Source organism: Lathamus discolor, chromosome 10, assembly GCF_037157495.1.
Source record: "Lathamus discolor isolate bLatDis1 chromosome 10, bLatDis1.hap1, whole genome shotgun sequence".
In the NCBI taxonomy this organism is placed as follows: Eukaryota; Metazoa; Chordata; class Aves; order Psittaciformes; family Psittacidae; genus Lathamus; species Lathamus discolor.
In genome coordinates this window covers 4,636,040-4,661,032 of record NC_088893.1, presented here as the reverse complement: position 1 = coordinate 4,661,032, position 24,993 = coordinate 4,636,040, and the positions used below count along the sequence as shown (strand labels likewise).

At 45.6% G+C, this 24,993-nt stretch overlaps 1 protein-coding gene across 7 annotated transcripts in view; it reads right to left on the bottom strand.

The window, feature by feature from the left end:
• The window catches only part of KCNIP1 (potassium voltage-gated channel interacting protein 1), a 431,381-nt gene that overhangs the window by 222,665 nt on the left and 183,723 nt on the right, over positions 1-24,993 (bottom strand). The window contains exon 1 of one of the 7 annotated variants that reach the window (XM_065690154.1): positions 12,262-12,332. The exons of the other annotated variants lie outside the window; for them this stretch is intronic. The gene's annotated coding sequence lies outside the window, so the exon portion shown is untranslated. Of the gene's footprint in view, positions 1-12,261; positions 12,333-24,993 lie in introns of those variants that run through there. 7 annotated transcript variants of the gene reach the window in all.

The following is a 24,993-nucleotide window of genomic DNA, read 5'->3' as shown; positions in this document are numbered from 1 at the left end:
TGAGAAAACCATGCTAGCTGTCTAAGAACTGTAGTATTTAGTAGCAGAGAGAGATGATCTACCAGTCCCCTATAAATCCAGACAAGCCTTTGTAATTCTTCTCATACAGGGAAAATGTACGTGCAAATAAATCATTCATCAATTAACAAGAAAACTCAGAAGAATTTAGGTCATGTGTATAAACTTCCCTGCTCTCAACACACTGAAATCTCTATTTGGTTCCTTTAAAGTTTCAGCAAAACAAAGGGGTTGATATCTGTTTTTCCCAGCCTATCAGTTTCACTAATTTCAGTCCAATAAGAACTATGAAAAGGTTGCAGAAATCATCCTGCGTCTGCATTTGCCATGAGACACATCAACTGCTTCATGTGCCATGGCAAATGCAGTGTGACTTCTGCTGATTGCTCCTCTGATGCTACAGCAGCTCATGCTGAATCAAAGCAATTCCTAACAACCAGGTGTTGACTGAGGGCAATAACAAAACCCCTCCAGAACCCAATAATAATTCAAAGGAGCCTTTCCTTCCTGTACTGGTCGTGCTTTTCAAGCTTTAATGGGAGCAGATTTTTGGCAGGAAAACACAAGGAAATACGGTTTTACCTGAGCCCTTCTGTGCAATTTATACGTCTCAAGAAGCAGAATGGCCAGTGTCTGTGTGGGGATCAGGCCCACAGGAATAAAATACGAGTTATTCACAAACTGCTGTTCTCGGGTTTGGTCTGGGATCACGTACTGCCTTCTCCTGGTAAAATAATGCTGGCTTCTCTCCATTCAAATAATGACCAAGTATTTAAATCCTTTGTCAAAAGCAAAGCATCAGCAAAACAAAGAAAACCAACCAAGTAAAACGAAAAGCAGCCAAGGGGGAACTCCACTGTAACCCTTTTCCTTCAGTCAATGTCTCAGCAAGACTCAAGCAGCCCTGAAAGGCTCTGTGCAATGCATTCACTTCTTCCTGCTGCAAGAAGTCATGGTCTCCAAATAAGCTGTGTGCAACGGAGCTATGCTGCTGTCACTTAATTAGCCCTGGCCATGTTGTGAGAACAAGTTTGAAAATGAAATTTTCATCAAATTAAGGAGTAATTACAGCTGGGATGAGGGGATAGGCCAGCCTGGGTCTGAGCAAGGGCATCAAGGGAAAACGGCTGAGAATTTCTAGCAAAGCAGCACTGATATCACTCTCAGGTCCTAATTCAGCCTACCCTTACACCCACATGGCACAACTTGCAGACTGTGGCACAAATGCAAGTGTTACAAAATGATCTCTGAATCCTGAAGCCAAACAGTCACACCTCCATGGAAGCTGTTGTTGCAGATGTTAACCACACAGAAAATCAGGGCTGCTTCTCTTAGGCACTGTACCTGGCTGTCTCCTGACTTCCCTGTCTTCCTAAACCCACTTTGGATACCTTCCTACTGGCTCCACAAAGCTCTAGTACCCTACAGCTTTAAGAGAGGTGGTTTCACTGTAAGGGGGTGTCTTCCCATCATACAGACCAGTTTCCCCAGACCCTGAGGCCTGAGGGATCGCGACCAGCCTGCTTCTGGTGCAGCACAAATGTCACCCAACAGCTGACCCAATACGAAAGAGAATCCCTTATGCTTCCTAGTTGTCTGGGCCTTCTCAGTAAGCATTTGCAGTGCTCATTATGTGTCTTTCATCACCTTAGCATCCGAGGATGAATTTTTCTTGCTACTCTGGCTTTTGTATTGACAAGAATTTTCATTAACTCAGCTTCAGTAAACAAACCCCCCCTTGCTTCTCCCTGCCACAACAAGCAAGGGAAAACAAGCTCCAATAGACCCCAAGCCAGCACCACAAAGTCCCGTATCTGAAATGTTCTGGAAAGAGATTTGATGAACTCGCCTTTTTGCTGACCTCCCTTAGCTGCACGCTCCTGGGATGCACATTTACGAATCAGGCTTTGGTCTCTAAACCAAAAGAAATGTCGTGACTTCTCCCTGCCCCTGACCTGCCCCTGATTTGCAAAGGTGGTAACTCCTAATCAGTGCAACTCCCTCAGTTCCTCCCAAGGTGATGGTTGCACATATGCCAATGTCAGCGTTCCATCTGCAGCCCAAGCCTGGTTTTACGTTTTTTTGGAGGACGCTGTAAGTATGGGGCACTGCAGAGATTTTAAACACCACTCTTTAATCAAGTGAAATATTAAAGCCAAAACTAATTCAGTGTCAGGCAGTAAGCATCGGAGGACGCTGCCTTACCTAATTTGCTGTCATCTGCAGTAATCTCTGCTGTTAATGTTACCATGAAGAACTTGGTAATTTTACCATGTGATGAATTTAAGTAAACTTAGGCACTTAAAGCTTAAATTCATCACTTCAGCACGGTCACTCGGGAATGTGTGCCAGCAGGAGTGATTGCTCCTCTTGCCTCCTCAGCCTCTGGTCTGAATATAGAAACCCCAAGTACAGCACAGCAACCAATATAAAAATAACCACTCAAATGGCTGTGAAAGGTGTGTGGGCATCAGAGATTGGTGACAGGTATTCAGCAGAGCTCGAGCAACATGTGGTGGTCTAAGTCCTTTCAGAAACAGCAACCCATCATCAAATGTGGGATACAGAGCTTCTATGATTCCTGCTCAAAGTACAGACCCAAAGGACACAGACGGAACAACTATTGACCTTCATTTGATGAACAATTTACCTTTTTGGTTTGTATTAACAAAAGCAATTAGAAGATGAACAGACCAAGGGGTTGTTAAACTCACACAATGTAGTGAATGGCTGCTTCCCTGGGGCATGCTCTCAGCTAGAGTCACAAGGGTCATACAACTGCGGAGGAAGGAACAGGTAAGGCCCAGGTCAGAGATGATAACAGTGGCACAGAAACTCTCTGGCTACAACCTCACAAGACAAAGCCCAGGTCTGACCCCAGCATGGCTGGCAGGGGCTCCCTTCACACAAGTGCAGTAAAACCGCCTCACTGGCTCAGGAGAAAAGCAGGAGGTGGATGGGGGGCACTGCAGGTACAGCCGCACGGCAGGTGAAGGTGCACGTTGTGTCAGGGACCCATCCCTTCCATGGCTTTAGTCTGGCAGCACTGATGAGGATAACAGCAGCAGTAAGGACCCAGACAACAGGATATGCTTGCAAGAGCCTTCCGGGGGTTCCCCCTGAGCACACCCCCCTCTCATTCTCTGCTGTATCTGGAGTCACACTAACAAGCCTGTGCCTGCACACAGAATAACCTCTATCTGCCCTGCAGACATCCTGGTGGTGTTTCAATCAGACATTTATGCCTTTGCCCCCCACCTAAGTATTAAACTATGTATGTTCTAACATCTCCCCACAGTTAAACCTTCCTCCCTACAAAGTATGCTTTTCATTTGATCTATTTTAATCTTTCTATTCCTTGTTGAATTCCCTGACCTAATAAGATAGCAGCACCTTAGAAAGCAGAACGGCAAATGGCAGCTAAATAATATTGCTATTTTATCAAGGAGATGAACTGAAATGCAGAGAAAATACTTGAAGACAATGAGAAGAATGTCTAAAGCTGTCTCTGCACAGTCACATATTGTACATCAAACATCTTGGACAGCATGCCCCTTGCTGGGAGGCAGGAGGACATTCTCCTGGATCAGCTGCAATCAGAAGCATCCCCTACTAGCTTGAGCACTAGTACTGATAGATAGTACGTGATGGTCCCCAGTACTAATATAGCTGGTGTGGAGTTCGAATGAAGGATAGGAATTACTCAGCTGCTCTTGGATATAAGCCAATAGAAATAACTCATTGCTTATCTCATGGCAAAAAAACACCACTGTGCACTAACCCTATCCTTATCTCAGTGATTACACAAGGCAAGAAAACCCCAGCAGAAACTCAGCTACAATTACTTGACATCTAAAGGCCCTTGCAAGTTGTACTTGATGCTCACTGTCCCCTTAATAACCTTTTGTGATTATTAGCTACGGTCCTTGATTTGTCGCTGTTACTCAGACTAATAAATAGCACAAAGTATTTTATCCCTTCAGCCAGAGCTGGAAACCACTCAGACACAGTTCTAAGAGATCAGAGGTACACTGCAGAGTGCAAAACACAGAGCTGCTGAAAGAAGAGTTGCTGGGAGGGAGGGCAAGCCCCAGCAGTGCCAGGCAGCCGCTATCCCTGCTGATGCCCATGACACAGCTCAGCTTCCACTGCCAACCCCAAAGCCTGTGTTTTATTGACAAGCTTGGTCCCTGCTAAAACCAATACAGAGTCTAACCAAAAGTCCAGGAAGATCAGTTTTAGGCAAATCAGGTGCCAAACTCTCTTAAATGGCACGCCACAAGATGGTCGCTAAGTTCTCAAACCTGGCTGGACATCACTGCCTATGTGTAACAAAGCACAAAGCACACCACAGATTAAGAGACATTTAGAAAGAGATGTTTAAGAACCATCTGCTGTGCTTCCACACGTTTTTAAATCCAATATTTTGGGAATTTTTTTTATTATCTTTGTTAAACAATTTGGATTCGTGACAAATTTTGAAATCTCTGCAGAGGTGTCAACAGTGAAGCTCATGCAGTTCCTGGTATTGGACCTTACTGTGTGTAACAGTGTAAGAAGTTAAAGGACAGGCTATAAACACTTAAATACGAACAAATTATTTACGAATAAACTTGCCATCTTAAGCCTCAGAAGTCCGTTATTAGTGCAGGTGAGCCCAGTCACGCTGCACAGCTGCCTGGGAACAGATAACTGAGATTGACTGAGATCTGTATTGAAAAGAGTTTGACAGACTTTCGTAACACTGCACAGTGAACGGTTTCTGTGCATCCTAGCAGGCACACCTGGTACTCCCTTCTTGCTTTCTAAATAATTGCCACATACATTAATTTGATTCAATCCTTTCTGTGATATGCAATGCACTTATGTTGCTGTGGGTACTAGTGACACAGGCTGCCATTCTGTAGCACATTCTGTACAGCTGTCATCAATACGGGATTTAGGTAGACAGTGAGATGCTGGCAGGGGGGCTGTGACTTGAGCAAGCCCAGGGAAGGGCAGCATTGGACCCTCTCAGTGTTTTACATTCTCTTCTGCAGAAAATATCAAACAGGATTTCACCAGAGGAAGGACAATTATTTTTCAGGTACCCCATGAAAGAAATACCAATCTGTTCTGCACTAGATTACGTGGGACAATATGCAATACATTGCTAGCAAGTTATGACATTGATTCATTCCTTGTATTGCACTTGTTCACAGTAATGAATGAATTACTTGTCCCTCAAAGGCCCCAGGCTTTTCTCCCACCTTTATTGATTAATGGTTTATAACTTTGAAACTATCTGCAAAAAGTGATTAATGTAACTTACTTTCTAGTCTTAAAAACAGTGTAAGCAATTAGGGTTCCTACGGTAAGCCCCTGCGTAGCAGGGAGTGAAACTGCTGGAACTGGGTAGCATTATCCGAGCCATTAGCCTGTATTTCAGCACAGAAAACAGTAAAAGGGTGCATTGACACTAAAGTGAAGCACATTCATCTCTCCAAAACCACTCTGTAAAACAGGAAGGATGGACTAAGAAGAATTAATGGCTACTACAAAATCTTTTAACAATCTTTAGAAGTGGTGCATGGAAATAACTGGAAAAGTGGGATTCTTCATCAAAAGCAAAGATAAGCAAAGAATTAATAAAAACTTGTTGGGGTGGGAGGACAAAGAAAGGTGAGCTGAACAAGACTTCAAGAGGTGCACAATGTAGCTGCAAAGGTAAAGATGAGATTGAAGGATGCACCTTGAAGTAGGTGAACACCACTCTTGAATAAAACAACGTAGTTCATTGGGTTGCAGTCTGTAACAGAGGTCTGTGTAACCCATTCTTTCACCTAAGTTCTATACCATAAAGAAGTGGCAACAAACTCTCCAACCAACTCATAGGTAACTGCATGGCAAAGCTGGCAGCTACTGCAAGCACCTGAATGAAGGTAGAGGAAGGGAAGGCAGACAGAAACCAGACCCAAGATAAACATGGTCATTCCTGGAGCTCTTTAAAAGCCTGAAAATGGAAAAGAAGTTGCATTAAGAGGGGCTAAAAAGGTTCTCTCTAAAGCTGCTTCATTTGCTCTCATGTGCAGAAGGGCAACAACGTACAGACATTTCACATATTCAGCAGGCACAGTGACACTGCTGTAAACTCTGCTGTAGGTTAGGAAATGACAGCTTGCATCTGGGTAACATTTTCAAATATGATTAACTTCAAGGACTATATGCTGCAACTGAAGAGTGATCATTTCTTATGCATTCCTGAACAGGGCTGGTTTTCCGTTTTTCATAAATAGAGAAGGCAGAAAAATTTGTTTTGCTGCCCAGGATTCCAAAGCGACTTTAGAAAAAAGCAATACATTTGTAGAGCATAAGCAATTAGCTGCACAGTCATTTCCACTCCTAATTGCAGGTAATTAGGATGATTGGCCTCTGAACAACAGTGTTCATGATAAATTGTAAGAGGAAGGAGAGCAGCACAATGAAAGCAGTGCACTCTTCTCTTCTAGTAGGTTTCTCTCATGTGGGTTCTAACCCCCATGTTAGCTTTCAAACTCCATCACCCCTCCTCAAGTGATGACTGAAAGCTTTCGATATGTGGACACCAAACATTAAAGTTGCCCCAAAGCCTGGTTGCTCTGGGTTCCCCCAGGGACCCAAAGCCCTGGGCAGCTGGGGGAGCTTATTCCAGCCTGGAGCTGGGAGGACTTCTGCCAGGGTTTCAGTCATGGGCTGTTCCTCTTGGTCTTGCAGATGCTTGTTAATGTAAATGCTTTCTAATAACATCCTAGTTGTGTTTAGGGACCAGTTGCCAATAGTCTACACTGCGCGTAGGGAGTGGATATCAAGTTGGTGCCCTGGAAGCCCTGAACCTGTGCTGCATGGAGCTTGTAATGCTGCTGAGACACCCCCCAAGGGAAGAGTGGCAGTCTTGATGAAACTCTCCAGAAAACCCTGTGCTCAGCTGCATGCTGTGAATGTGTTGAAGCGCTGATATTCTATCCCCCCTCTCTGCTCACACACTGTCAGAGCAGGGCTGCAGAGCTGAGTGCTTTCCAAGACCAAGACCAAGATCAAGCACAGAAAACGAAGGGTTTAAGTGGGAAGAAGATACAGAAAAATGATCTCTTTATGGACAATGACCTCTTTATGGACAATACTGAATCTGGAAAGAGGCTGCAGTTACACTGGAAATGTTTCACCCAGACACTGTGTTAACTCCGCTCTCACGGAAATCTGTTGATTCAACAGCAGCAGACAAGCAGCAGCACACTGCCAGACACACGGGGTGTCCCATAGCACAGAGCCTTTCCTTCCCACTGACAGCAGCAAACAACTGGGTGTAACCACGTGTTCTCTGTAAATTCAGTTTGACAATGTGTCTGACTGTCCCAGGGGCTGCACTCCCCACAGGTTTCCCTGGGCTCTCCAAGGCATTCCAAAGAGTAGAAGAGGACAGGATCACTTGGCAAGAAGCACTCAGGCACCCCGGGAGCCCTCCAGGGCTTCCTCCTGCAAAGCTTGCCCAGCTGGCCAAACAGATGTATCACTGCTTTGTAGACCCTCTGGAGAAGATAACCCAGCTGCAGCTGGTGTATGCCAGAAGCACAAGAACTGGGCTTGGGCTTTGCCCAACCAAAGCCCTCAAGAACCACGGGATGGGGTGAACACTCCATAACGTGCTTCCATGGGTACCAGGACCTCTCTGCCCTTTCTCCTCTCAGAAATCAGATCATCTCAGTGCTGCTTCTTGTCCTCTAAAGTTATGCACCTACAGGAACACCATTTTTGGATTTTTATTCATTCTGCTTATGAATTATCACTCGTTGAATAAAAATACATCTCCCAGGCTCTGTATGTGCCAGGAGAAGGAAGGCTATTGCCCCAGGGCATCTCCTCTGATAAACCGGCATTGTGATGCAGTTTAAAAACAGTAACAACCAAAAAATTCAATCCCGTGCCTGTAGCAAATAGAAGTTGTAGCCAACCCTTACAGATGATATGGAAGAATAACGTAACCATCGTGGATCCAGAATACAATGCAAAACACTGCTCAGAACAGCAAGAGTTTTGTTGATCTTTATTTCAATGAATGTGCAGGCATACGACACAGCAAATCATCTCCCTGCAACAGCCTTATCCCCCTGCGCTCTACATACAGCAGAAAAATTCTAATTCTAAATATATTTCCCTGACAGGTATTTCCAAATCCTCGCAGGGAGCATTAGTCATTAGCACAGTTAACTTCATTACACCAACATGAATAAATCCCACTGTGTCTCTGGCAAAACTAATTGGAGGAAAAGTCTCATCCAAATGGAAACATTTAGCACTTTTGCATTCAGTCAAGAAACGGCAACCTGAAATCTCACTTCCCGCACTGGTAAATGGGGCTTGCTGTATTATGTGCTATTTTCAAGAAATCTAAGATTATTTACCAAAACCATGAGATGTTAGGTTAGAAAAATGTTTTCCTGAGGCCCAGACCTTCGTGCCTGTCCTGGTTTTGAGCAGCAGCAGTCATTTTTCTCCTTCTTAGGAGCTAGTACAGTGCTGTGTTTTTATCTTTTGGCCTTGGAACAGTGGTGATAACGCCGATGTTTTCAGTTGCTGCTCGAATGTTTGGTCTGGCCAAGGACTTTCTGAGCCTCATGCTCTGCCAGGGAGGAGGGGAGGCCGGGAGGAAGTAGAGACAGGACACCTGACCCAAACTAGCCAAAGAGGTATTCCATACCACAGCACGTCATGCCCAGGATGTAACTTGGAGGGACCCGGAAGGGTTGGGACTGCAGGGTTGGACGAGGTATCGGTCGGTGCTCGGCTGGGGGGAGTGGGGCGAGTTATTGGTCGGCTGGTGTTGAGGTGTTGTATTCTTTCCTCTTGTTATTTCCTTTATCATTACTATTATTGGTGGCAGCAGTAGTGATTTGTGTTATACCTTAGTTACTAAACTGTTCTTATCTCAACCCGTGGGAGTTGCATTCTTTTTGATTCTCCTCTCCGTCCCTCCAGGAGCAGGGGGAGGGCAGGAAGGGGGGGAGTGAGTGGACGAGGTTTGTGGTTGGGTTCAAACCACGACAGTTCTTTTTGGCGCCCAACGTGGGGCACGAAGGGTTGAGATAACGACGGAGATGATCAGATTAATAGTCGTCACAGTGCTGATTTATTGGCTCTCAAAGTTGTTTCTCTTGCTCTCAGCGCTTCAGAATGTAGTACATTACATAGAGCCGGTATTCCCTGTGTTCGTGTTTATCAAGTGTGGGGCATGGGCTAAGGTTTTTGTTTCACTGTACTTTATGGCAATGGCTTGTAATACGGGTGTGCTCCAGCAGCAGGGAGAGATGGACGTGGCCGTGGACTTGTACCGGGCCGTCCCGCTGCTCTTCACCGTCCTGGCCCTTGTCCTCGCCTCTGTCTTCGTGAAGCTGCGGGGAGCCGAGGGGGAGCGGCCCCGGGAGCCGGCGGCGGCCGAAGCGGCCCGGGAGAGCGGCCCCGGGGACCAGGCGGCGGCGGGAGCGGGGCCGGAGGAAGGGAGGAAGGCGGCTGCTGAGCAGCGGGAGGAGGCGGCGAAGGAGCCGAGCCCCGCGGAGGAGCCGAGCCCAGCGGAGGAGGCGAGCCTCGTGGCGGCCGAGAGCGTCCCCCGGCAGCCGCCCGCAGAGCCGCAGGAGGATGCAGGGGCCCAGGCAGCATTTCCCAGCAGGGCAGAGGAGGAAGAGCTGCACCCAGGAAGAGAGAAGCTGGTGGTGGGAGAGCCGGCAGGCACAGCAGCTGCACCAGCCCCAGGGACAAGTACAGCAGCATCGTTTGAGAGTTCTGAAGGGTCTGAATGGCCTGTGGGTACCCTTGGGACCTGCCTGCTGATTGTGATGGGGATCAGCATGTTGGCACACACACAGAGGGTGTTCTACCCACGGCCATTTTGTCTGATCTCAGAAGTTAAGCAGAGTCAGGTTTGCTTCTTGTCTGGGGTTAGACAACAATATGGGAGGACCAAGAGATCTTCCCCAAGGCTGGACAGCCATGAGTGGCAGGGTGTGTGGGACAGTATGAGCATGTATCTGGTCCACTGGGCCCCTCCAGTGCTTTGGAAGCATTGGAGATGGAAGGCAGCTCTATGGAGTCCCCAGCAACAAGCAGCAGAAACTGCTGAAGGGGACAGTGAATTATTTTGAGCCTGGTGGGCCATGGCACTTCAGGCCATCAGGGCAGAGATGCAACATAGAGATGGACTCATGATCGAGGGGTGGACTTAGCAATGGACACTATTGCCCAGGTTATTCATGAGTGTGAACACTGCACACAGCCTCTCCTGCTCTGAGAGACTGTAACAAGAGATGGAGCCTGACATCATGGACCAGATGGACTCAGCAGCTTTATAGGTCCATGCACTAAGAAATGATGTTTTTCTCTGTGTATATGTAGATGTATATATATATGTAAGAGTGATGGCATATTGAAGATGTGGGATCTGAGCATGACGTGAATGGTATGGAATAAGGGGTGGATAATGTCCTGGTTTTGAGCAGCAGCAGTCATTTTTCTCCTTCTTAGGAGCTAGTACAGTGCTGTGTTTTTATCTTTTGGCCTTGGAACAGTGGTGATAACGCCGATGTTTTCAGTTGCTGCTCGAATGTTTGGTCTGGCCAAGGACTTTCTGAGCCTCATGCTCTGCCAGGGAGGAGGGGAGGCCGGGAGGAAGTAGAGACAGGACACCTGACCCAAACTAGCCAAAGAGGTATTCCATACCACAGCACGTCATGCCCAGGATGTAACTTGGAGGGACCCGGAAGGGTTGGGACTGCAGGGTTGGACGAGGTATCGGTCGGTGCTCGGCTGGGGGGAGTGGGGCGAGTTATTGGTCGGCTGGTGTTGAGGTGTTGTATTCTTTCCTCTTGTTATTTCCTTTATCATTACTATTATTGGTGGCAGCAGTAGTGATTTGTGTTATACCTTAGTTACTAAACTGTTCTTATCTCAACCCGTGGGAGTTGCATTCTTTTTGATTCTCCTCTCCGTCCCTCCAGGAGCAGGGGGAGGGCAGGAAGGGGGGGAGTGAGTGGACGAGGTTTGTGGTTGGGTTCAAACCACGACAGTGCCTTACCAGGCAGTAACCACATCCATTTTGCTAGTTTAGGAGCTACTACTTTACTAAGAAAAGTTATGAATCCAAGTCTGATGAAGTCTACAGCATCACCCTCCACATGTAGAAATCCCACAGACTGACAGATTTCGAGTCACTGCAGTTGAGGCAGCAAAAAAAGAAGGCTGGAGCACACCTTATAGTGCAGGTGGAGATCATCACCACCTGGTAATAAGGTTACAGACATTAAAGACAAATGGAAGAGCTGAGTTGAAAGTCAAAGTGTGGAGCAGAAGGACATGTTGGAGAACTACTGGTTGCGCACAGGAGCACTTGCTTCTTTGGTGTTGTGTTGCTGATGAAGGCAGCTTGGAGCAGTGTCTGGGTGCTGAGGCGCTGGCACAGGGTGCCCAGAGAAGCTGTGGCTGCCCCATCCCTGGCAGTGCTCAAGGCCAGGTTGGACACAGCGGCTTGGAGCAAGCTGCTCCAGTGGAAGGGGTCCCTGACCATGGCAGGGAGTTAGCACCAGATGAGCTTTAAGCTCTCTTCCAACCCAAACCAGGCTGAAGTTCAGCACACAGAAATTGCAAGAAAAGTCCATTATCTGAGCCCAACATTTCACATCTACAAGGTGTTTCTAGTTAGAAATGTGTGCTTGTGATGAAATTACTTCCCACTTTGGTAAAGCAGTTGCTAAGCAAGCAAGCAAGCCAGTGGTCTAAACAGCTGCAGAATCACATAGCACTGAGTAATAAGCATAGTACTGAGCAGAAACTACATAAACCCATTAGTAGTTTTCAATGCAAATAAAAAAGGCCCTGTTTTACTAAAATTTCACGTTTAACTGAGCCTACTTTTTTATTTTTAAAGGCAGCCAGGTCAAGCTGTGCTTCCTCCCCTACCCCCCAAAAGGCTTCTCGAAGCTTACACACCTTCGTGTTGTTTTGTAGCTCTTATTGCTTGGAAATTCAAGTCTGTGACTTCAGTCACAACCTGAACACCCACCCCAGCTGAACTATGCCAAATTTAGGATGATTCCAGTCGAACAGACAATGAGACTCAACAGCCTCCTGAAAGAGCTGATTTTGCTACACACACGTATGCCTGCCACTCCGGCATACAGCCCTGCAGTTCCATTAGTAGCTGCTGCAGTTACTAATGAGGTCCCAAGCAAGGCATCCTACCTTACATTTGCAATGACAGAGAGAAATGGGTTTGAGCTGAATCACTAGTTCCTCAGGAGCTCGAAAATAGACTTCTTCTGTATTGGCCACAAAGGAAGGGTCCTGAACCCTAATGTTCGACATAGCTCTAAAAAGAGGAAAGGAAAAGCAATGGTGACATTAAGCAACAAGGACAGCAGCTACCTTAGGGACAAGAAGATGCTTTTCCATACTTACTAACCACTGGTAACAGAGTGGGGACACAGACATAGTCTATCACATCAATTTTTTGTTTGCGATTAATTTTTCCTGGTTTGCCCATCAAAACTTTAGGCATTGAGTCTAAAGAACAGCCAGTGAAGAGCAATAAGCAATTTATCCTGTTTTCTCTCTGATGGACAGATTTTCGTTTGGAGAGATGGATCACTCCCCATTGACTGTAACTGGGCCTTAGAGTAAGAGTGCATCTCAACATCTACCTTTCAGCCAGCTGGAGGTAGGGGAAATGAATCATATTGTGGGTACTCACACAAATACTGCAGAGATAAAAAAGGAAAAGGAGCCAAATGGCTGCCACTCAGAGGAAATAATCATTTGGGGGCTGCTGCAGCTGCATACTGTATGTTCAAGTGATAGACACTTGTCTGAAATTAGTACCTAACACGCAAATGGAAGCCAGAATGGGTAATACCTCCCAGCTGCTACTGACAGTAAGAGTTTGGACTAGAAGGGTTAACTCCTGTATAAAGCCATGTTCAGGTGGGGTCAGGAGAGCAGAAAGCCCTCAGGTCTATGTTTAAAGGACACTTACTATCAAAGACAAGAAAAGACATGCCACAGGGATGGGTGCAGGCAATTGCACCAGCACTTTGTATTTTGTGCTTCCCAAGGGAGATCAATTCCCAGGTTTCCTGGAATGTCACTGACAAAGCAGCCCTGGGAAGTGCTGGTGGTGGCAAGCCATGCTTCGGGGGAAGCAGGGCCAGGTAGAGCACCCCAACTTCCACCCGCTGGGCTATAAGGAGGGCACCCGGAAAGGGTCATCTGCGCACATTTCACCATTCTAATATGTAACAATGAGTTGCTATAAAGAAGTATGAAAGTGATGTAAAAAAAATATTACAAACAAAACCCACTAAAAACTCCAGTAACACTGAATCAAACTGACCACTACTTGGGTAGTAGAAATTAGGCCCAATTAGCATTTGAAATACTAGGAAAAAGGTCTATTTTATCCACTGGAATTATCAGAATTAATGCATTAATTTGAACTCTAAGTACATCCCCAAAAAATCCATGAACTCCTGCTGCCAAGTTCTCCAGTTCTGGCCAGTGAAACATGACCAAAAGCACAGAGTAGCTTTCCCTTCTCTGTCCTCCAGTCTCTCTCTCCTGTACAAACTCCATCTGACGGGCTTTTCATGCTTAGGAAGGCTTGTAAGAAATGGAGACTCACTCCCTCTCCCAGGGAACAAACCAAAGGACAGAGCAAGGGCTGTTGCAGCTGACCTAGTCCGCAGCCTTGGTACTTGCTACTGGTGATCTTTCATCATGGGAACTTTAAAAGAAACCATATAGTCTCCAGTTTACTGTATATCCTCTCTTGCTGCTCCTCCAGATTGTCAAAACCAGAAGGATAAGCACTGTTCTGGGTCATCCAAAAAGCCAACCATGGAACCAAACCTTTCTTCATAATGAGAATGGCACTGAGCAGGGTAGGCAGGAGGCAGCTGACAGCTGATGTCAAGCACAGAAGACAAACTGTCTTACTGCTGTCAGTCTATGTAGCACAGATGATCTATTACTTAGTGGTTCAAACAGCATCTCAGTACCAAGCAATTGAACAAGAAAGGCTTCATGGCCCCCAAATCATTTGACTTTAAAGAAATGCAGATGCAAAACATTTCAATAAGGAAAAAATCTTGATTTTAGATTGAAATTTGTTTCTGATAAAGTATTTTCAACTCCTTATCTATTGTGATGTGGCCTTTGAGTTCTGCACTGGTGAGGAGTAACTAAGGCACAGGAGAAATAACTAGAGTTCACGGCAAGTCAACTTGGCAGACTACATTTTCTTTAGTAATCATACAACATACAAAACTCCAGGAATTTAAAAGCAGCAGCATCCTCTCTTGGAGTTCTATGCAACAGCTCACCCCCAAACCCAAGTCATTAAACTGACAAGTCAAATAGGATTAATCAAGATTCCCATGTCTGTTCTGCACTGATTACAAGCTCACTCCATCACTCCCAGGGCTTTTTACTGATTGACAGCATACAAACTAAGGGATGTTTAGGACTGACCCAATTCTCCTTGTTGACATACCTGTTATGACATTGCTTCATTACCACCCAACCTATTTTTAACCCATTTGGACAGAGTAACAAGAGTAACGGTATGTTTCAGGAAAGAGAGATCGTACTATAAGAAGCAAAGTATGCAGTTTCACCCATAGCTCACTTCTGAGAACATAACCCCCAATTATTTATTAATTTTGCAAGCCAAGGCCAGACTATGTCGTCTCTACCAGCAATGACAAACAGGCCCTGGAGCAGAGATACGACACATCTTATCTAAACATGGAGGATGCCAGGAAGGGCCTGTGCAACAATGTGCCTGAGCCCTGGCAATCACAGGTCAAGCCAATGACCAGAAGCAGCTAATCCCACCAGTTCATAGCTTTCCCACAATGAAATCTCCACACTAGTTACTGCTAATAGGGTGAGTTTTGGCATTCTGAGTACTGTGACATTTATTAACCAGTCTGGAACAGGGTAAGTATCCGGAAAGTCCTTACTGTTGTTTCTCTGTTCAGAACCTCTCTGTGACTTGAATGGATTCCTTTTATTGCCATTGACCTCTGAGTATTTCCTACGTAACACAGACGTTTGAAACTCTTGATTAGCAGCGTAGCATGCCTGAAACATTCTTTTATCCAGTTTTGTAGCCAGTGTTTCTTATGGATTGAAATGTTCTTCTTGAAAATGCCTTAAAATATTTCCTCAAAGTTTCTTCAGTCTCCTGGGAGCATCACTTACATGGTCACATTCAATTCACCTGAAGTCCTTATCTGCTTGGGTTTCTTCATTCGTATGACCAAAACCTAGTTTTAAACTGACAGAGGGGAGACTGAGATGAGCTCTTAGGCAGAAGCTCTTCCCTGGGAGGGTGCTGAGGCGCTGGCACAGGGTGCCCAGAGAAGCTGTGGCTGCCCCATCCCTGGCAGCGCTCAAGGCCAGGTTGGACACAGGGGCTTGGAGCAAGCTGCTCCAGTGGAAGGGGTCCCTGCCCATGGCAGGGGTTGGAACTGGGTGAGCTTTAAGGTCCCTTCCAACCCAAACCAGTCTGGGGTTCTGTGAAATAACCTGAACATTCTGCTCTGCCCCACATGGGACACGAACCCTGAGGTACTCAGTGTGGCTTCTCACTTGTGACTACTTGCCATGAACACTGAAGTGCAACTTTTGCACATCGGCTTTACTCCTGAAGTGAATGGCTGATTTAACTTTTCTGAGTCTCCCTGATCCCAGGGTTGCCCCACAACTTGAGCTAAGGCACAACCACGTGCCCATAAAGCTCAGTCTGCCCTCCAGCTGAGATTTTCCAGATCTGCAGCCTGTAGATGGAATGTTGTGTCATCTACCAGACTTGCAAGCCGTCTTGCTGATGTGGGACAGTGTTCGAACATGAACACTTCTGAACCTCATCTCTCAGGGCATGGGTGATGTGGGGACAAGATGTAATGAGCAGGGCCAGTGGCTTGCCATAGCCTGTTTCTTCCCTGTGCACCTGGTGATACCAGGATGCTTAAGCAGCCCTGAAGGAACATAACAGAAGAAATTATAAAGATGGGATCTATTAAAATACGCAAAGCACCACCAATACTGAACAACCTTAGAAGTGCTACCACATACAGAGGGGCAAAAGAGTTCTTGATAACTTTGCAGGCTCTGAAGTGAAATACAGTGACTAAGAAAGTGTTTGGAGATCTGCAAATGGAAGAGCTATCTTTCCTCATCTAAACAAATTTGGGAGGTTCTATACATACCCTCAAGCTAGGGAATGATCATCCTTTCAAACTCAACCCAAAGGATATCTCTGGGTTAATCCTGCAGCTTTCTGTTACCATACAGTGTACTAACACCAAACTCATACAGGATTCTACTTAACAGTTCTTTCTCTTTTTTTTTTGAAGTCAAGTCTTTGCAGAAGGTTTTCTGGTGTCAACAGCTTTCTTTACAGTTACTAGAGCAAAAGAGCATATGCTGACTTTTGATGGGTGCATTCTGAAAAGACGGAGCTTCAGGGAAGCCCAAGGGTAACACAGCTGCAGGGAAAGACCTGGTTTGCTGCTTTTGTTAGGCATCAGCTCTGGAGAATGAGACTGAGAGGTTTGTATAAAAGGCTTAGGGCCACCAGAAATTTGAAACATTCCATAAAAGCCTTCTGTTTTCACCAGGGCAAAAGTGACACGGAAGATGTTCAACAACGAGGTGAATAGTTTGCATTTGTGCTCCTTTCTCTTGAGGGGATGAGAGTGGGGGAGTGTCTGAATAGCTTTGAGGAACTATTGGGAGGTACTTCTCCAAATGTTAAGCTTTGATGCTACCATAAGAATGACACCTGAGCTGAGATTAGGCCAGTCTCTAGTATTTTATTCTGAGCATGCCTATAGACTGACTTCTTTCCTAAGCTCATAGGTTGGTCATCATCTTTGTGCTACTACTAACTGATCTAGTATAAATGTATCCTTCAGCATCAGTTATTTTTCCCGAAGCAGGAGTCACAGCGTACGTCAGTAGGCAATAGAAAGATGCCTGCAGTAGTCACTGCTGAATACCTTACTCCCAAATAGTCCCCATACCTCACCTTACTGTTAGGAGTTAACCTCATCCTTTCTGAGCCATCCTATTCTATTTTAGAGAGAAGAAAACAAACAGAGTGTACTATGAGCCAAATTTTAAATGTATTTGGGTACCTGAAAAGGCAGATAGGCACCTGCCTGGATTTGAAGACATGCCAGGGCTGGTTAGGTGTCCAAATGAGATAAAAGGCACCTTAAACTGCTTAAATAATTTTAGAGGGAAAAAACCAACCAGTCTCCTCTCCAGTGCCTCACCACCTATATAAAACTGTTCTGCATCTAAGCCCCCTTGGTCAAGCAGAGCTCAAAGGACTCATCCATGCTCACAAGGGGAGTCTCTATGTCCCCACCCCATTCCCAGTGGCAGGCACACCCTTGGCAGTCCTAGCCCTGAGGCTTTGCTGCAGCACCCCAGCCCAAGCCCGGGGAGTTGCTTTAAGCTCAGGGTGATGCATCAGGGAGCAGAGAGATGCAGGGACTGACAAAAATGGGGTTTCCTCAAGGGACCTTTAAACTAAGATCAGAGCTTCCACCGGCAGCAAATCTGCTCTAAAGCATGTCTGAGCTTTTATAAGCCCAAAACAGAGAAAGGCAGCCAGCTGAAGTAGCCTTCTGTCGTCGTGATGGCAACCACTGTACACAGCAGGGCTTGGGGATAGCACCAGAGGGAAGCCGTGCCACTCAAAGTTTAATTAGGCAGCTCTAACATGGAATGTTACCTGCCTCTCTCAAAAGCCAGCCCCAAAGACAAGCAGGGGCTTTTGCTGGAGGTCCCTGCCAAAGTTGCTGCCTCACAACACCGAAGTGTGCTAGGCTGGAGCTGCCATCGGTCATGGCTGTCATAGGGTAAGTTGTTACAAATCGAGCAACTGAGCACAGATTAACTGCACTAAAATTAATTTATTTTCTAAGATACCACATCGGGGAGCATCTCTTTTTCTAGAGACAAGGTTCTGCCAACGCATCCAAAATAAGTTAATGAATTTCTACTAGTGAAATCTTCGACTTGCAGCCCAGCATTTCTCTGCTAAGGGAAGCTGGGATGTCGGAAGAATGAGAATAACTCACCACAGGGGACTGGGAACTTTGCTGCAGGCAATATTTCCTGAAAGCAGTGGCCACGAGGTGCCAAGCTTCCTGCAGACCAGGTGACACAGCATCCTCCCTTGCTCCAGGCAAGGATGCAGGCACAGGCTGAGCACTGTGAGTGCTGTGTTGGGAACCCAAGTGTGTCTTAAAGGACTGAGGTAGTTTTTCCCCTTCATAAGTGTACACAGCAAGAAAAGAAATCAGCCTTCCATGTATCTGGGTGGGGAGAAACCAGACTGAATGTCAAATCCTAACATGAACCGGGAGGTAATCATCTCCTAAGAGAAGGCAGTGGAAGAGAACTCTGCAATAGTGGTCCTGTAGTTTTCATCCAACTGTGAGCCAGTCACTTTATTACAGCAAGTCAGAAATCCCACAGTGAAACAAACTGGAAGCACAGAGCATTTCCCACATTAGTTAACAACATGTGCCTACTGCAGCTGTACCCTTCCTCCTCCTCCTCTGGCGTCATCACCCACGTCCATACAGCAAACGCAACCACTCGCAAACAATCAAGGCAAGCTCCTCCTTGAAACCTGCATTTGCTTTAGTACCCTAAACTGTATCTGCTGATGCAAAATACTCTGATCAACAACCATAAAGATGACGGAGTGCATCATATTGAAGACCAACACGGTAACTCAACTGGATGAAGAGATCTGAGGCTGGCAGCACCAAGGTGCTGCAGGAAATTACTTGAACACTGCAACATTGAGGTGGCCTAACAAGACACACAAGTGGCTGACTAGTAAGTGAAACCAGTTGGGTAGGGAATAACTTTCCAAAAGAGGAGTAACATGAATAAAGGGTCATACAAACACAAACAGATACATTGAGTGCTAACTGCCCATGATGGACATACAGCAAAAAATCTGAGCAATTAACTGACTGAAGTCTTTTTTGATCTGCATTATTTTTTTGTAAGCTCTTCTGAAATATTCCCTATTGACTAACTCCATTTTTACCACAAACACCTACAGAACAGAAATACATAGTATTGAAATTTCATCTGTTCATATCATCATGAGAGCAGGACTTCCATTCCAGCTTGGCCCCAAGCCCCAGATTCACAACTGAGCCTGAAAAGTCGCTCAGATTGTAACTGGCTCCTTCTGTGCACGCCTGGCTGCCCTTGCTTCAAGAATTCTTCAGTCGCAACTAATAGAGCAAGATCCAGGGGAAAAAGGGTTCTGGACATTTTTCTTCTCTGTTTAAATGTTTCCATTGGCTGTAGACAGTTTGGAAATAAAGGAGAAGCAAGAGTTTAAAAGGCAGCCATTCCTGTGGCTCTAGAAACAGAAATTATGAAGACTTGTAGACAATAACCCATATCCCAAGGGGATTTGAAGTGGTAGCTTTGAAGTAAAAGGTAGCTGCTTTGATGCTGGCCAATTTTTTGCAGCAGAAAGTATAAACACTGTTCTAGTCCTGGGCACTGTACATCAGTTTGGATGATGAGTATCTTTTATTCAGTGTCTTACCATTGCTTTTTATTTTCTCATCCAAGTGTAAGCTTGAAATCTACTGTCAAAACAATCAAATATGCTAAACTTTCTTTACTGGGCAGGCTGAAATCTCTACTCAAAGAAGTAAATGAATGTTCAAGAACCACACTTTTACAAACACCCAGCTGTTTCTATAGTGAAAATAAACAAATCTCTGTATGCTTTCACTTCCCCTGTGTTTCAAACACTCCAAATGGTTTCAGGAGGATGTAGAAGGTGAACAGTAAGTTCACCATTCGAGTATCTAATCCTTTACAGAAGGGCTGAGCACACGTGCTGCCTCATACACCTCTCAGGAAAGCCCCTGTAGCCTTCTGATGTGTACTCATACAGACAGCAAGTGACATTTCAGTTGAGCAAAATTCAGTTCCAGCCTAGGAGAACTCCCAGATAGCCCTGGAGTTAACTCAGATGGAGCCTTCCACATGCCTTCCTTCACTGACACTATGCTCAGCAGGCATCTCCAAACACACCGCTTTAGTAGGCAGCAGCAAACACCTCGGTGTCTTGCCATAGCTGTGACAGAGTGGATTTCTGAGACAGTCTTTGGCTTCAGTTACGTATTTCCTCATGAAGTGTATCCCTGTAGCGTGGGCAAACACCACCACCCCCCCCCCCCGATTAATTAGCAGCTCTGCAAGCCATCAGCCTTATGAAAAATTGCCAACCTACTATAACTATGATTCTGCATTTTCTCCGAAACACTGCTTACAGTAGATTTTTAATGGCAAGCATTGTTGTTAACGTGCTAGAAGATATAATTCTAAATAGATGTTCTGGAGCATCTGAGGTGTTCACACAGTTCTGCCTGCAGGTCTGTAACACTCTGGGAAAGGGAGAAGTGCCACACAGGGGACAGTGACAACTCAGGCACGAAACACTCCGAGCATCATCTGCCAGGGGTTATCATTCAGAAACATTTTAGGTCTCCTCTCCCAACATTTTTTAGATACATGACTAAGAAGGAAGAAAAGAATAAAGTGAGAGTATTTTTCTGGTTTGACTAGCACTGGAGAGAGTAACTCTTCTCCCTTTTAAGTCAAAGTATAAACTCGTCCTGATAAGGTTGTATTTGTAAACTTTTGAAAATGTTATGGAAAATAGGTAATAGTTAATCTCTGTGCAAGAATTTAATATGAAATATATGCCTGGTTCTCTGAGTTCATGAATACCAAAGGGAATCACCTCAGGCCTACACAGAGTTTGGAGGCCAGAGGCATCCATCAGATTCAGTCCAGTCCTGGGCTGTGGTGAAACAGGGAGTACAGCACCAAGGATGAGCAGAGGCTGCCGAGGTCAGAGATATCTGAGAGATAAGAGAAAAGGATTCAAGACTTGGTCTGGCTCCATTTTAATTCTCTGCAGAATACTGTTTTTCCCCTGCTGTCTTAGATACATCACGAGAAGGCACCTTGAACAGTTGTTAGCAAGGCACAGTTCTGCTTAACAGAGACATCAGCAGCCCCAGGTGAACCATGAAGGAGCTCAGCTTCAGAAGCACATCTCCTACCTTTGACTGCATCATGTAGCCTGTACTTTGTGCTAGGGAATGTCTAAAGAAACAGATCATGCACATACATGCCCCAAAACTGACGCAATGCAACAGGCTACAGATAACCTACTTGGCTTGTACTATGTATGCTAGCAGCAAGGTATATACCTACCTACCTACCTATTTATCTCAGCTTAAGGATGGCACATGAGAACATGCTAGATGTACACCCCTGGAATGTACAGCCACCGGCCAGCGAGCAAGAAGTGCAGCCACAAACTGCTTAAGGCAGGCAGCTGTGTAGGACAGGGACACACATCAGCTGCAGCCGCTGGTAAAATGAAGCAGCAGCAACTGGTACCAACCTGCTCCCCCAGTGCCACTGGCATGCTGATCTCTGCCCAGGTGCTGCGCACTTCAGTGCTGCTCCTCACCCTTGCCACGCTCCCTCCTCACACACTCCTGTGTGCTTCTGCATCCATCAGGAAACAGGACAGGCACTAACCACTTAATGCATTAAAAACTACTATTGTTTCTGGCTACATCGTTATTCTTAACTCTACAATCTTTTCTAGATGTAACTCACTCTTTTCCTAGGCTTGGAAGCTCAGTCAGTGTTAAAGATCAACTATCTGCCTGGCACATGTTAGAGTTCTGACAGGTCTATTTATAGCCTCCTGAACAAACTCTTAACAAGCAGCAGTCTTTGCTGATGCTAATCGAGCTGTTTGTTAGCCTTGGGTATTTAAATATAACTAGCATTCTTCCTAAAGCTGCAGCCAGTGTGCACCTCTTTGTGTCACCTCGATATGGAAAGCAATGCTATTTAAGATGAAACATGAGAAATCTTGACTACGAAGAAAAAAAGAAAAAAGGGAAAAGCAGATTGAAAGTCTCCCAGTCAAGGCATAATTTTTATGCTGGTTCTCTGCATGATTCCGTGATTTAGTGTTAGTTTTAAACCACAATTCTGGATCCCACGCATTCCTGGAACATTATAAAGAAAAAAGGAGTTGGGGATGCAAGAAAGATTCCGTTTGGCTTCAGTGGGTTGGATCCAGCCCGTTATATAAATAAGCAATAGCACCATTTTATAATGATTGAATCAAAAACCACCACACAGGAGTGGGGAACTGACTGCCTGGAATATGATTAAAATACGTTTGATTCAGCAAATGAAACAACTTGATGACTCTCTACAGGATAGTAGGGGACCAAGTGTCTGGGTTTTTTGTGCAAGGATTACTTTGCTCATTTGTTTGCTTTGTGTAACAGTTGACTTTCCATTAGCAGCCACCTCGTATTTCATTTCAAAGGGTTTCTGCAATCTAATCAGTCTGTAAAATGTACCCCTGCCCAAGACAGAGGTGTGATTACAGCTGCTGTATTGCTCTGAATTACAGCTTTGTGACTCTGGCAAGCCAACTGTGCTTCATGGAGCAAAGCAAATTTAAAAATGCTTCAATTTGTTCTTTGCTTATAGAAAGTTCAGAGGAATCTGAATTTCTGCACCAGGCATGAATGTCAAATAGATCAGTCGTGAACTGTTGTAGGCTGCTGGTGACACAATGCACCATGGCAAACCCTGCTACACCTGAGCAAAACTGAGGAAGATCAATTGGAAGCTACAGAAAAATCTGCCCCTACTTTTATTTGTGCCTGCAAGTGGGGCTCTGCTGGCTCCCATCCTGGAGTTGATGGGTCTCATCCTGGGTCAGCCTCCTGGGATGTTCAAATAAGACAAAGGGCCCTGGCCCCAACCTATAGCACATGTGTTCGAGCATGTCTGAGGAGCCTTCTCTTAGTCTGGAGACGAGAAGGCTCAGGGGGGACCTTATCACCATGGTGGTGGTACAGCCTTGAACCAACCCTGAGAGCCTGGGCATTATAAGGAGAGGGATAAGCCAGGAGACAGTGTCTGTCACTTCTGCTGACAACATGGACTTCCAAGCTACAGATGGCATTCCTCTCCTGTTCACCCTCCTTCCCACAGGGCATGGAGGCAGGTCTTTTACCTTCACCAAGTGAAAACTGAAGCATAAGAAAGCACCTTTTCAAATGCTTTCAAGGTTTTACACCTTCAAGTTCCAATTCAAGTATGTGCTTCTTGCAATAAAGACAGACAAGAATCCTTGCCTGAAAATCTAGCTGGGATATGTTTCTAAGGGACTCGGAAGAAATTATGTCACGGAAGAGCCAAAGAGGATTGCCCATATTTTTAACACATGCTAACCTTTGTATTATTGCTTTCATTGACTAATAGGTAAAACTGTCCCAGCACAGGCCGTTAGCAAACTAGGGCAGTCTGGTGAGGTGTAGGGACAGGAGGGACATGCTGGGTGTCCTGCAGCCACTCACCACCATGCACTGCGGGAAGGAAACCTGCAAGCCTTGCGAATAAGCATCGTGAATTGAAGCTGCAAAGCACAAGACAGAACAAGAAGGTGGCAATGTTTCCCCTATTCCCTTACAAAGCGTCACAAATCATTTCCCCATCATTTTTACTAGGCTTTGCAGCGCATTGGAATTGTCACCCACTACCAACATTTCTATTTTTGTTTCTGCACAGATGCATCTGAGGATTTCTGGAATACGCTTCTGTCCTTCAGGCATGTTGATAAGACAGTAAAGAGAGCTCCTTCCAGCCTCAGCCAGCAGACATCCTCTTCCCAGGCTCCAGAAATACCCACCACGTTTTTCCAGTTCTTTGCTTTGTTCCCTTATTTAAAATACAGCCACAATCTGTATCACAGATTTCATCAAAGTCACAGTGAGCACCTGAGAGAGAGCCCTGTTGTCATGGCACCTCCAGGGACTTGCCACAGTAAAAGCAGAGACGCTTTGGCTGGGCAAAGCGATGGCTGGTTTAGGAAGCCCACGTTTAAAAGATCAAAACACCTTAAAGCACCTCTGCCCCACTGTGTAAGATGGTTTTAACTAAAAGCTGCTTTGTGCAAAGTGGATATTACATACATGAATAATCTCTACATGTTTGCACAGTGCAAGCCGCTCAGTGGCAAAGCGCTCCTTCGGAAGCACAGGCAGGATGGCTTTTTCGAGCTCATTGAAATTCATTTTGAGTGAGAGTTGTTTGACAATTTTACTTTTAAGTCGATCAAAATTGCCGCGTTTGTTTAAGAAAAATCTTTCTAGATTCAGGTGTAAAATACAACTTCAGGCTAAACCGCCCCAGAGCCAGCACAGCCTTTCCTGCAGAGCTCTTCAGACGCGGTGGAGGTTACAGGAGATGAGCTCCAGCAGCTCCACAGGCAGCGACAGAAGAAGCATGTCGCTGGCTTCTCCTGACATGAGCGACCTGTGATTCTCACACAGAGATGTACAACTGCTTTATGGAAAAGAAAATTGAAACCTATTATGAGAGGCAGGAAGAGATTCCACTGTCACATTGTGTGCAACACGAAGTATGTAGAGAGGAAACAGGGAAAGATAAAGAGACCTTTGTTACACATCTCTGAAACCTTGCATAACTGCAAGGACCATCCTCTGGTACTACTGGCTGCAGATTTGTCAACAGTGAAGCCTCTGAAGGACTTCAGTTCCTGCAGAACCCAAAAACATTGCAGCACTCTTATACCCACCTACTCTTGTGTTTCAAGCTTCAATTTTTCCCTGGCACAGGCCCTGGGATCCCAAATGCAGGAGGTTTGTGCACTTCCCATTGAAAAAACAGCCCATGTAAAAAAACCCCATGTAAAAGCACCACAAACCTGCTTCAAAGGCTGCACCTTCCAGATAGCTAAACACACTGTGCTATGCCTGAGTGTTACCCAGGTGCACTCAC